Source organism: Lutjanus erythropterus, chromosome 2 (genome assembly GCF_056507025.1).
Source record: "Lutjanus erythropterus isolate fLutEry1 chromosome 2, fLutEry1.hap2, whole genome shotgun sequence".
Taxonomy (NCBI): domain Eukaryota; kingdom Metazoa; phylum Chordata; class Actinopteri; order Lutjaniformes; family Lutjanidae; genus Lutjanus; species Lutjanus erythropterus.
Window position 1 is genome coordinate 32,729,678 of NC_139318.1, and position 13,314 is coordinate 32,742,991.

The 13,314-nt window shown below is 39.1% G+C and overlaps 1 protein-coding gene across 4 annotated transcripts in view; it reads left to right on the plus strand.

Annotated features, from left to right (window-relative positions):
* The window catches only part of LOC146331975 (ras-related protein Rap-1A-like), a 29,305-nt gene extending 25,856 nt beyond the window's left edge, over positions 1 to 3,449 (plus strand). For all 4 annotated transcript variants that reach the window (XM_084737600.1, XM_084737607.1, XM_084737624.1 and 1 more), the window contains exon 8: positions 2,353 to 3,449. The gene's annotated coding sequence lies outside the window, so the exon portion shown is untranslated. The remainder of the gene's footprint in view (positions 1 to 2,352) is intronic.
* Positions 3,450 to 13,314: the final 9,865 nt, after the last annotated feature.

Genomic DNA, 13,314 nt, shown 5'->3' on the forward strand with positions numbered 1-13,314 from the left:
CAACTCAAGCTTGCAGACCTCTGCACTGAGAGTTAGTCCAGTGGAATGTGAAAATATGCAGATGTAATTGTAACCATTAAAACTGTGCAGATGTATCATAAAAACTGTGGGTCTGGTGTCAATAGTAGGGCTTCTTTGTTGTTTGAGAAATTAAAATGGGTGTAGCTAAACAACCCACTTTACAAGCGTTTTTCAACAGTTTCTCACAAGGCCTTACAGTCACTGTTTCTACATTTCGGGCAGCCAGCAGCAGAGATTTTATATCTACCTCCTTCAGTTACTTTTAACTTTCAGCGTGTGATGTGGAAATAAAACTGTGATATTACTGATAACAGCGGATTAGTGAAACAGACAGTGCCATTGTGCCCAGCCCAGACATCAGGGCCGCTAAACCACCCACTGCGTTCCTCGTCTGAATCCATCTGTGTTGGTCAGTTACTGAGTCCAGTGTGTGTGAGAGTGGGGCCTCTGTCAGCATGCCCCGGGGCGGTGTCTGCCCCCCTCCCACCTCCACCCCACCTCGTTCACACGCTGGCCAGCCCAATGAACCAACACTAACGGGATTACGGCCTCACTGTTCCACTGCTCACAACACACCAGTTCATACACTGTAAGAGAGAAAGAGGGGTTACAGTGCCAGCCTCAGACAGGACAGAGAGAGTTAATGGGACGTTTCACTCTGTACAACATGGCCCTGTTCCAACTTGCTGACCTCATGATCCATCAGTCTGTGATTTTAGCTGTCAGTGTACTCACTGGAACAGGAAGTATCAGGGAGATGATAGCTGATAGGATGGTTTATCGATTCTTAAGGTGTGATTTATTAGTATTTGCATTTTTCTGATTTGCAGTTACTTTTTTTTAAACCTGGATTTTGTAGACTCCTACAGCGACAGGTGCCTTTCCCCCCAGTGTTTAACTCTGCTGCTCAGTGTTGAGTCAGATGTGCCCACATGTTGTTTTATCACCACAATACGCTACTTTGCCATTAGAGTTTATAGACTTGGTAATTGAGCTTTGTGTGTCTTTTAAACTTCGAAGTCTAGAAGTTAACTTGGTTGTTGCTCCAGCTGGGAGTTTTGCGTGTAGCTCTCTTGCAGACTACACAGTAACCTTTTTTCAAAACACACATTTTTACTTATCACAGCAGCAAAAACACAGGTGTGATCAATGACGTAAATTATGGTTCCATAATACGGTAACATATTTTGCAGTTATTCTGGCAGATACTGTATTTGTGATGTGTCTCGATAAGTGAGAATGATCATTTTTGCATCACAATTTTTCACTTTCACTGAAAAAAAAAAAAAACTATTAGAATCATGATGTTGTGACATTTGTTGGGATCTTTAGCAAAAAAAATGCAGCTTCTGGATATTACACTGGGCTATATTACAATTTCAATTAATTGTGCTGCCCTGCTACATTCCATTTAAATGCCCCAGTTTAGTCATACAAGCGAGCTGCAGTACCATGAATAATAGCATGGTCCTGGACATGGAACATCTAAATGGAATGCAGCCATAGTTAATCTTGTTAATACAGTGATACTCATGCTTTGTAACCATCACAAGTCAAAAAAAAAAGGTTCGGTTGGTTTACCCCTACTAGGCTCCACCCTGAGACCAATCAGACTGCCCTCAATGTCAAGTTGGGTGGTAGCATGCCCTATAAATGAGTGGCAAACCCCTCAGTCACAGAGGCAGCTGGGCATGCACTTGCAGGACTATGTGTGTACTCACTTCTATTTCTATTTTGTCTGTGCTCCACCATCATTGGTGAAAAACTGAGGCCTGTGGGGACGTGACCTGACAACACAGAACAGCCCTGCAGTCGCTCTCAGTGTCCAACCACACAAACTTATTTCAATTACAAAGCTAAAAGCAGTGCAGCTGTGTAAATCTGAACAAAGAGGGCGCCAGCAATAGGTGAGCCGCAAATAACATGTATGTCAACTTTCAAGTCATAATTTGGTTTCCGAATTAGGTTTATTGCAATGTAGGTTTACACATACAAGGAATTTACCTTTGTGTTTGCTGCAAGCAGAAAAATATAAAGAATAAGCGAGTATTTCAAGTCACAAAGCATAAATAAAAAATGGATAGAAGTTAGGGTATAAAAATATGTCTAAATATGTCTGTGAACATTTATACATGGAACTTAACCTAATTCTAAAAAATAAGAGCAGAAATGAGTGTTTTTGTAAAACCCTTGATTTCTGTTTTCTCCTCCTGCACATGTGATGTCACAGATCTGCCACCAGAGGGCACTGACAACTTGTAGATGATGTTTAGGAATCTGAAGTCCGGATATGAAACGAGGACTTTAATCCACTGTGCCGTTCTCTTGCAGAAATGCTGTAATGAAGAACTGTTGCCCTGATTGGAACGTGCCAGCATTCCAACAGCCCCACCCCCACCTCCCTCCATCAGCCATAAACGGTGAATCAGCTGACTGAACTGCTCCTATCAAAGACGAGGATGATCTACACGAGAGAGAGAGAGAAAGATGGAGAGAATAACGAGAGAAAGAAAGACAGTAAGAGAGAGAGAGAGAAGACTCTGGTCTCTCGCCTCCGAGGACCTTCCTCTGTGTCTCAGTTTCAGTGTGAACCCTGAATGGACAGTCTCCATTTCTGCACCAACAAACACCACAAACTTATGATGATGATGATGATGATGATAAAAGCCTCTGAACCTATAAAAAAAGTGTCCATGAGCCGCCTACATGGCCAAAGAGCAGCCCCTTATTTTCATTTTTTGACAGTCTAACAAAAAGAAAATAACAGCGTTAAAGAAGGAAAAAGTTAGAACTTGGATTCAGTATTTTTCATCTTTTTCAATATCAATATTGTATTTGAAAGACATGGAAGTCGACCTCTTTTTAGTTGTATGATTATAAATATTCTTCAAAAACGAGCATGAAAAAAATGCATCAGTTATTAAGTGTAGATGTTTTCAAGTGAAATCAAGTGGAAAAGTGAGAATTTTTTTATAGCCATACACCTATTCTCCATGCCTGTCATGTCAGTGATGATAGATCAAGGTCTATAATATGTATTATTATTTTTATTATATATTTTTTTCTTTGTTCGCCCTGTTGTTCATCATGGACTTCTCTTCTGCGAATATCTCTCTCTGATGTGACTTAATTTTATACTCAGTCACTGGGATTTCATAGCTCCCATAATATATTCTAATGCCATTTTTTGCATAATAATGCTTCAGAAAAAAATGGGTCTTTTATAGAAGAAATATGGGGAAAAATAAGGATTGATTTCTATGTCTCTTGAAGCTGAAATATATTATACTAAACCAACTCTAATAATGCTTCTTGTGTTTTTCTGTCAATGATGTTCCAGCTTTTATGGATTATTAAAGTACATTTTAGTACATTTTCATTATATTGGTCAATGTATTTTTGTGAATTAAACTTTTATCCAAAGCGGATCTGACTTATTTTCACAAGAGTTAAATTAAAAGGTGTTTTTGAAGGGTTGGGAACTTCTACCTTGTTAGCTCCAGTGAATTATTGATCCTGTCTATGATGAAATCAGTGTGTTCATTGATCAATGGATGGTATAGAGGACAGTTGTATTACACTGTATGTCCTATACAGTCACCCTATTTAAGTGTATGATGCTCCACGTTACACATGATGTTTTGCCTTACTTTTACTGACCACTAGGTGTCAGTACATGAGTAGAAATGTTTCACACATTGATTAGGGAAGCTGTCAGAGTGTATTGATTCAGTGCCTACCCCCCAGCTGTAAATTACATAATGAGGTTTAATGGAACAATCAGTCACAATGAAATTAGTGCATGCTGTTCATGATAATTATATACTTAAACACTGAGTATTGAGAAGGAAGGATTGTATATGTGCTGCAAACCCCACAGTGTTCCTCGTGCTTTATACACTGAGCCTCCAGAGCCTGGATTAATTCTAGTTTCTCACCTGAAGGATTTCCTTTAATCTGCTGTCACTGACTTCTAGTGGAAAAAGTGGAAAGGGAAGGTGAGGGGATTTAAAAAAAAAAAAAAATCTGAAGAGATGTTTGGTGACATAGGAGAAACGGATTTTCTTGAATATTAACTTGAACTTGCTTAATTTGTTGATCTTGAACTGCGTGTTTAAAATACACGCACACTGTTATATTACATAAGCTCGTGTTTTCATAGGAGATGCAAATGTGATTTGTTAGTCTCGAAGCAAGATTATGTAACTTTTAAAAGAAGAACGACTGTGTTCTTCCTCTTACAAATGAAATTTTGGGTTCATACACAGTAAAACAACACAACCTTTTTCACTGATTGTTTTCAAAATCAGAGGTTTTTCTGCTACAGTCGTATGCCCTTCACTTACATGATGCTGTAGCACAGCAGTTCTCAGACCTTGAGGCCACGCACCCCCTTCTCCAGCCGGACCAGGCTGACGCACCCCGAATCCCCCGCACCTTTTTTTAAAAAAAGCAAAGCAACATTGTCTATTTATAGCCATTGCCATGGTGAAATTGTTGCGGTCTGATGCTATTAAAGATAAGGCATCAATCTGAATTGAATTGCAATTAAGGTACACATGATCTGCCACATAAAGAACAGTGAACGACACATGCAAAGGCTCAGAAACAGACGCAGTAGGTTCTCCCTTTAAAGATAAAGAGAGATGTGTTGGGACTAACGCGTTACAAAGTACAAAGTACAGTACAGTTACTGTAACGCCGTTATTTTTTTGCAGTAACTACCAATCTAACGCATTATTTTTTAAATTCAGTAACTCAGTTAACGTTACTACATGATTCGTTACTCCGTTATTTTACGTTATTTTTTGTGTAGTTTCGGCTAGAGACTGAGCTGCAGCCAGAGCCCTGTAGTCCTGAATCTTCCTCTGTGTGTGTGTGCGTGTGTGTGTGTGTGTGTGTGTGGCAGCGGGGAGACGGGAGAAGACACGCCGTGTGGGCGTGTCTGTTTACAAGACTGGTATCATCATGGCGTCGGCGGCGGAGCCCAAGTCAAGTTTCTTTACATGGAGATATTCTCACTACTTTACCTTTGTCGAGCACAAAGACAAGAACGTTTTAGTTAAATGTAAGTTGCGTCTTGGATCAAAGATCTTATCTGCTGCCCAAAATAGCAATTCAAACCTATTGAAACACCTACAGAAACAACATGCTGCGACGAAGCTAGTAGCTAAGAGTACAGACCCAGAGTCTGACGTCACTTCACCTCCACCACCTCAGCAACAGCGGCTGGATTTGAACCGAGGGACTGACTGCTCCTGCTAACCAGGAAAAAGTTGATAAAGCCATTTCAAGGTATGTTGTAGACATGCAGCCAATTTGTACTGTGGAGTCGCCCGCTTTCAGGAAGCTAGTTAGCATGATACCAGGCATCACATGGCAAATGGGACCAAACACTTTTTCTAAGTACCTGGAGAGCAAATACGCAAAAATGGAAACCGAGCTAAAGAAAACTTAACTCAAAACTTAATGGGAGACCTTTTTTTTTCATAGTAACTGAAAAGTTACTTTTCACAGTACTGCGTTACCTTTTGGTGTAAGTAATCAGTAAAGTAACTGAGTTTCTTTTGAAATAAAGTAACTAGTAACGGTAACTAGTTACTGGTTTTCAGTAACTAGCACAACACTGGTGAGTAGACCCAGCAAGTAGTAATAATGTGAAAATAGCACACTCTACTTTGGGAAACCTTGCTTTAGCATTAGTTTTAAATCACCACTGACCACAGTGGCTGCTGTTCATCACAAGTTACAAAGTCTTGCTTTAAATGTTAGATTACTGAATTACTGCTTGATTAACACCACTCCCTGTTTGGACTGAACAATTTGGTTGAAATCACTATATATTATTAAGTATTGAGAGGTGTTGAGTGGCAACTAGTATTTATTTTCGTCACTGATTAATCTGCCAAATATTTCATCCATTAATGCTTTGGTCTATAAGATACAAGAAAATAGTAAGAAATCCATATTTGCTATTACCCAAGGTGATGTGTGTTTACTGGTTCAGGCCAAAATAGCTGCTGTGAAAAAGATCTATTATGATATAGCATGTTTTCTAACAAGTCAAACAAGAAACTGTTTATGGATTAATTTCATAAATAAAATTAAATAAGACCTTTTTTGGCTGATCTATCAAATGAAATACCTGACAAATCAAGACTCTTCATCTGACTAATGCCAAAATTGTTAAAAAGTACTTGATTCACAACTTTTTCCACAATAATCTAATTATAATAGATCTTAAAGCTCCAGTATGTAAGATTTACTGCAAATGCATCGGCAGAATATTGCACAAATATAATACAATATTCATAAGTATGTATTTGTTAGTGAATGATCACCTGAAAAATAAGAATTGTGTTATTGTTAACTTGGAGTGAGTCATTTATATCTACAGAGGGCGCGGGTCCTCTTATACAGATACCGCCATGTTGCAGCGCCTGTTTCTACAGTAAGCCAGAAGAGACACACCAAACACTGGCTTCAGATACAGACTTTTGTGTGTTTCACAAGGTTTTCCTACATGCAATAAATAAGTTTGGCCTTGGCCTGTATTAGGAAAAAAATGAGTAACGTTAAATCACTCTAAGAAAAACTCTTTAATATCTGAATGTTTGCCCTTAGCTGCTTAAGTATTACCTTATGTGTTGCTAGAAGGTCCTTAGTAACGATCAAAAGTGAAATAAAATGTGTAATATCAGACACTGGCTGAATTTATGGTGACTGAAGTAGAGGAGGAGACACCAAGATGCATTTTTCAGGACAGGTAAACTTGTTATAGAGTTTATATTTGAACTTTGTAGCTAGCTAGCCAAATGTTAACACAGCTCTATATTAAGCTTTTATTGAAACTCACCAATTTGGTCTCTATTAGGCAATCTCCTTTCTGGCTGTGACAGTTACTTTACTACATACGGGTTGTTTCACAGCAGGACTGCTCACGCTGATTTTGTCAGTCGGTCAGTGCTACTGTTCACCATATCTTCCGTACAGTTAAATTTAGTTTGGAGTCTGCGCTCTCCATATTTGTCAAGGAGAACAGCATTTTAAATCTTTTTCTGTCTGTCTTTGTTGTCCATTTTGTGGCAGCTAGCTAACACAGGCTAACCAAAAGTGTTAGCTATGCTAGTTGTGTCTGGTAAAAATTAAAGAATGCTGAGTGAAGCGTAGCCATGGTAACTGGAATGTCCATCTGCAGTGTTATGACAGTAACTGCTGTGAAAAGGAGACGACCCAAGAGGCTTTATGCAACACTCCTAAAGGGAACGTCGTAGTTTAGGGAAATATTTTATTCAGAGACTATCTTAATTTTGAAACTTGAAAGTGGTTTATGCGACCAGGCACTGGTATATATATCGTCATGTTAACCCCTCTGTATTTTCCAATCTGTATGTGGCAACGCCAGCCACAAGCGTCTGTCTTTTGTCAAGAGTTAAACTAACCAGGCCGGCCATGAGTCCGAGCACTTCTTCAACTTAACATTTTCTTTCTAGAGGAGGGAAAAAAATGTGCTGCATCATCTAAGCTCCTTACGTCTCAGAGGAGGAACGTGTCAGGCAGAGGAGGATGCTAAATGTCTGCTGGTGAGAGCGATGGAGAAGGGATTAGAGCGTGTGACTCACTTCTTGTTCTTGTTTTTTGACTCTTATCACCTACACTGCAGCCTTGATCGGGCCCTTAATCCCTTTAGTGGTTGAGAAGCGGAGTAATGCCAAAACACTTTTGCATTCGTTATCCTCTCTGTGAAATAATGCCTGCTGTCATCCTCCAGACACCCCCGGCCCGAGGTTTTTCCGGCTCCTCCAGGTCCCCTCGGAGAGGTAGGAAGACTGGTATCAGGTGGGCTTCAGTCGAATCAAAGTGTTTCTCTTTCTGGGTCTTAAAAAATGTAATCCTCGCTGGTATAAACATGGTACAATAAGATTAATATTTTACCCTTTTTAACAGTGAGTTACACTATATTGCCAAAAGTAAGTGGACACCCCTGTCCTCATAAGGGCCAGAGCACCGACTGCAGCAAGAAAACACTGAAGAACTGAGAAAAAAAAAATGTTTTCAGAGATTAGATTTTTTTTCAACCTACCAAAACATTACACAAGTCTTCAAAACTTGGCTTTAATTGTGCAAAACTTCTTTTAAAAATTGGATTTAAAGCCTTCAACCACTGAGATTCGACCTTGTTATTTTTCGCATTTGAAATAATAACATGACATCCATCCCACAGAGGAATGAGACAGAGGATGAGGGCCAATACAGCGACAGCATTCAAAGGAAATAAGGAGAAATAAGATAAAACAGAAGTAGAAAGGACGACATTATATCAAGGATGAAGTTTGGTCATGCCAGTGTTAACTGTACATTAATGTATAAACCTGCTACAGGTAGATGTGGACTACAGGAAATGATGGAGCATGTATTTTTATATTTTCTGTGATACATGCGAACACGTGAACCAAATGACAGCAGACATCAGAGGAACGACAAAGTCCGCCTTGTGCAGACTGGACAAAGGCTTTAAATACACACTTGGCTGCAGTCCAGAGCTCCAGTAGCATTTTGGAAAGCTACAAATGTAAAAGGGGTTAGCCTCCATTTGTCACCTCTAACATTAACACTCATAAACATTTCATACAGTTGTAACCTGAGGGTTTGATGTGTGCTGACAGTCAATTTTAGCAATTTCCACGTGTTGTATTTTAACAAGGTCTTCCAACAGAATTCATAATAACGACTTAAAAATTGGTGTGTGCCATCTAGACTACTTTGTGATCAAAAGTTATTAAAAGCTTGTTGAAGGGCGTGGCCATGACGTGGTATTAAGTTTTGATGTTTCGTCATGAAACAGGAAGTTGCTGTAACTTAACGCATCTACATGACAATGTTCAGTCACAGCCATGGCGTAGTAACGTCAGTGCACATCGTCCTATCTGCCCTCCTTTATTTGCGGGGGGAGGGGGAGGGCTTAGACCCTGGCCCCTGCAGTGGAAAGGCTGTGAGTTCCTCCAAAGGTCCCTCGTCCCTGGGGAAAGTTCCTGTGGTGGAGCATGTCAGCATGTTGACATCAGTATTTAGTTCAAACCGCTGATGTGCCTCTGCAAAATCTCACAGAGCTGCTAGGAAGGCTGAAGACTTGCCTTGTTACCACACTAAAAATCAAAGATAAGGCAGACAACCTATGCCTAATTTGATTTTGTATCCAATTTAACACACTTAATATGGAATTATTATTCAGTAACTCCAAATTATACGAGTCACGTCCCACTTTGATGTCATCTGAAACTGACTACATTTAAGTTTGTGGAAAATCTTGTAATTTTCTGGGTAGCAGTTTACTATCTGTCAAAAATTGCCCAGCTGAATTACATCTTCAACACAGTTTGAGATCTCAATTGTACAATAATAGTATGAAACGCTCTCAGAGATCAGCATCAATAAACTGGGACCGATGAATTCTTAAAGAGGGCCTCCAAACAACTGCACGCCTTCATCCGCTCAAGGTCCCTGAACCCATTATAAAAGATTATATATTTCTTCAGTAATGTCATAACCCCCCCCCTACACACACACACACACACACACACACACACACACACACACACACACACACACACACACACACGTACTTTCTCTCCTTCCCCTCGCCCAGATCAATTAACAGATTAGTGGTTGTGTGGGGTAGACTGAAGGCCCCAGCTCAGGATATCATCTGTGTCTAATGCATTTTCTGGAGAGGGAGTGAACATGAGCTTCACCGTCAGGGGAATATTGACAGTTTGGAGTGCAAGGTTACGTTTGCCCTCTGAGGATTCATCGTCTGCCATTTCCTGCCTGTAATTTATTTATTTTTATGATGTACACTGATGCTGTATTGATTCACAGGTTCTCTCATATTCCATATATTTTAACAGCAGGTTTCCCCTTTGCTAGCCTTTATTTTATGCATTTTTCCCCAGCTATTTCCAGTGTTTGTTCATTTTGTTGTTGTGCACATGGATATAATGTTATTTTCTGTGCTTCAAAGAAAATGCATTGTATTCTATAGTGAGGATTTAATAGGCGTTTTCTGTGCAGGATGGTTCTGGACTACATTTTCTTGATCAAATATACAGTATGTAAACACAGACTACCCTGTCTACTCTAATATAAAATGCTCTTCATATCTTTGTTTTTTCCCTCCACACACTGTTGAATACATAATATTTCTATTAACATGGATAGTGAGCCTTCCTGTGATTGCGATCGCACAGTTTTGTAATTAAAATGGAGGGCTTCACTTCTCATTAGCAGTGGCACCTAATTGAAAATGGATGATGTTGTTCCCTCTGGTACTGCTTTATGTTTGCATAAGAAATAAGAGGCGATTTGTCCACAGCAAATCCCACCTGTATTTACACAGGCAGCCAGTCTGTGTCTTTGTTTACACTCACATATATAGCTGCTGCACAGGATTTGTGGCTCGACTGTTTAGACAGCAGTGTGACTATTTCTGACAGCCGGTATATGTTTGGTCCAGAACAGAAAATTGGAGGCACTGAAGTTCAGTATTGATATTCTTTCAAATTTTGAAAGCCTGTTAGTCAACAGCAACAGTTTAATCTGTTGTACTTTTATATATCGATGGTTAACAACAGCTGCAGTCTTGTGATTGACTCATAATCTCCACTCTGGATGAAAAAAAAAACAAAACTCTTTACTGACCTCTCAAAAGCATTTGAAACAGTTGATTATTAAATTCTTACCTCAGTGAAAACTCACTCTGTTGTGGCTGACAGTGCTGAATCTAACTCTCTTGCCATCAGTAATGAGGTTCTGCAGGGGTCTATTCCTGGTCCATTATCATTTATAAGGGCGCTCCACTTTCCGATCAGGATATTTGGGAACAATCGTATTAGCCAGTACTGTTCACCAATTACAGGGTCTTTTTTGCAGCTTTCTATTTATTGTGTAGCATTATCTATTAATTTAATTGTTCTTAACAACATTGAATATCAAGTATGAAACAACTTGAAAATGACGTGCAAGACAAAAATTTATAAGTAATAATAAGTTTTTTTCAACACAGGAAAATAAGCAAAAAAATAGAAACATGTTGTTTTAAACAACTTTTGTAGCCATTTGAGTATAGATTTCAGAGTTTACGAGGTGCACCTGAATGCACCATTAAGTCTTTGTCAATGCCCACACACTTCTCTTAAAGAAATTACTTTGATGTCAGAGTTTATGAGGTGCACATGACCGAAAAAGCACCCAAATGGAAAATCTATCTGTATGTGGTGCTTGGTGGTTGTTAATTTTGGACACTGTCATCCGATCGACTCTGAAGTCCATTTTCGTGCAGAGATTTTCATGCGGCCGTGCCTCCAATCCATTGACAGTCCACCTTTGATGCTTCTCAGATGTTCCTTTTTAATCATAGACTTGATTTGTTAATAAAACTAAAACTGTGGTGTTTTCCACTTCTACATGTGTCTCATTAAAACTTTAAATAGTAAGCATATCACTCTGTTTGAGTCATACAAGTACTCAGGAATTAGGCTTGAAAGCAGACCAGAGGGGGACGTAACGTTTAATTACATTTATTATGTCTCTCTAAAACTCCATATCAGAAAATAACTACTAACTATAGCTATTAATTCATGAGTGTCTCAGGGCCTCCCCACTAACTTGGACTATTCAATGATCTTACAGCACATCTGCAGTTATCATTCAGGAAGCCAGCTCATGTAAACGCACAGCTCGGTGTGGTGTACAGACTATTGAAAAATAAAGCATAGTGGTACTGGAAAAAAGGAGGAAGCAGGAGGATACAAAAAAACAACACCCAACCCAGCTAGAGTCTGTTCACCCTGCTGCCTTCTGGGAAGAGATACAGAAGTATCCACTGCTGTACCATCAGACATGACAACAGCTTCTTTCCTGAGGCTGCCAGACTTCTGTATTCATCCTCAGCTCTCCAAACTTAATAAATGTTTTTTTTTTATGACGTATTATTTATAAAAGGATTGAAAAACAGGGAGAACAGAGGATGTGGAGGGCCTCATGCCTGTCTTTGCTTCAGGCCACAAAATGACTAAATATGCCCTTGAAGCAGACGGTCATGCATGAGTCATGGGCAGCATTTGACCCCAAAATTAAAAATAACTTCTTTATAAAATGGAAGGCTGTCTGTGTTTACTAAACCACAAAGCCACTGAGTTTTATGTCTGTTCTTGATTTTGGAGTTATTATTTTTGTCACCGCATCCTTACTTCATTGTTACTTTCTGTCATTATTGTTCCCTGTATCTCGAAGTTGGATGGACTTTCTTTAATGACAAGATGGAAGAGTCATCTTGTGAGATTTATCCGCAAAACCCAGGCCTGCTGACCACCTCACATCTTATCTCTCATTTAAATCTTGTAACCACAGCAAATGATCGAAACCTTAGATGTTAAATATTTATGTACTGACCTCAGCAGAACTGGGAAATAAGAAGACTGACTTGAAGCTGAATTCTTTGATCAGCTCTGGAGATTTTAAAGTGTTACTATGCTGTTTTTATGATTTCTTTCATTGTATTAATTTTATTTCATTTTTTCTCTCAAGTATTTCTTGAAAAATAATCTTGATCTCGATGATACTACATATTAAAATTTACTATGCTATTATTTTACTCTACTGTGTTAATCTGATCTCTAAATATTCTACTCTTTGAAATAATGCCCACGTGAAAAAGCCTATTAGATGGATGAAACACTATTTTTACCTGTCGTTGTCTGGCACAGGAAGCTTTAAGCTTTGTGATTCAAGGCCTGTACAGTTTGCGATGACAACAGAACACTGAAAAATCAATGGTAATGTTTTTAAGAACCAAAGTGTCTGCTGGCTTGAGTTCCAGTCAATTACTCTTTGTTATACCGTCAGCACTGTGCACAGCTGCCCAGAGACGCATCACGGCTTCTGACAGTGAATGAAAAATGGCTCCCATCGCCTCACCTTTATGAAGAGGTTTCATCAGAGTCCACCAGACCAGAGATACAGCTGCAGCTCGACTGTAAATATAAACTTTTGGTTATGTAGCCTTATAAGGTTAATCTAAATCTTTCAAGATTTGCTCTTTTGTACAGATATTCAACAAACAGTGAAATCCATCATAAAATAGGACATCTTGTTTCACAGCATATTCCAAAAAGTGTGGATGACTTAAAAATACAAGCATTTGGATGCACCAAAAGATTAAATTCAATACTTACATGCTAATGTTTAGCAGCTATCAAGTTTAATCTTATCATGCTAACATTTGCCAATTAGCAT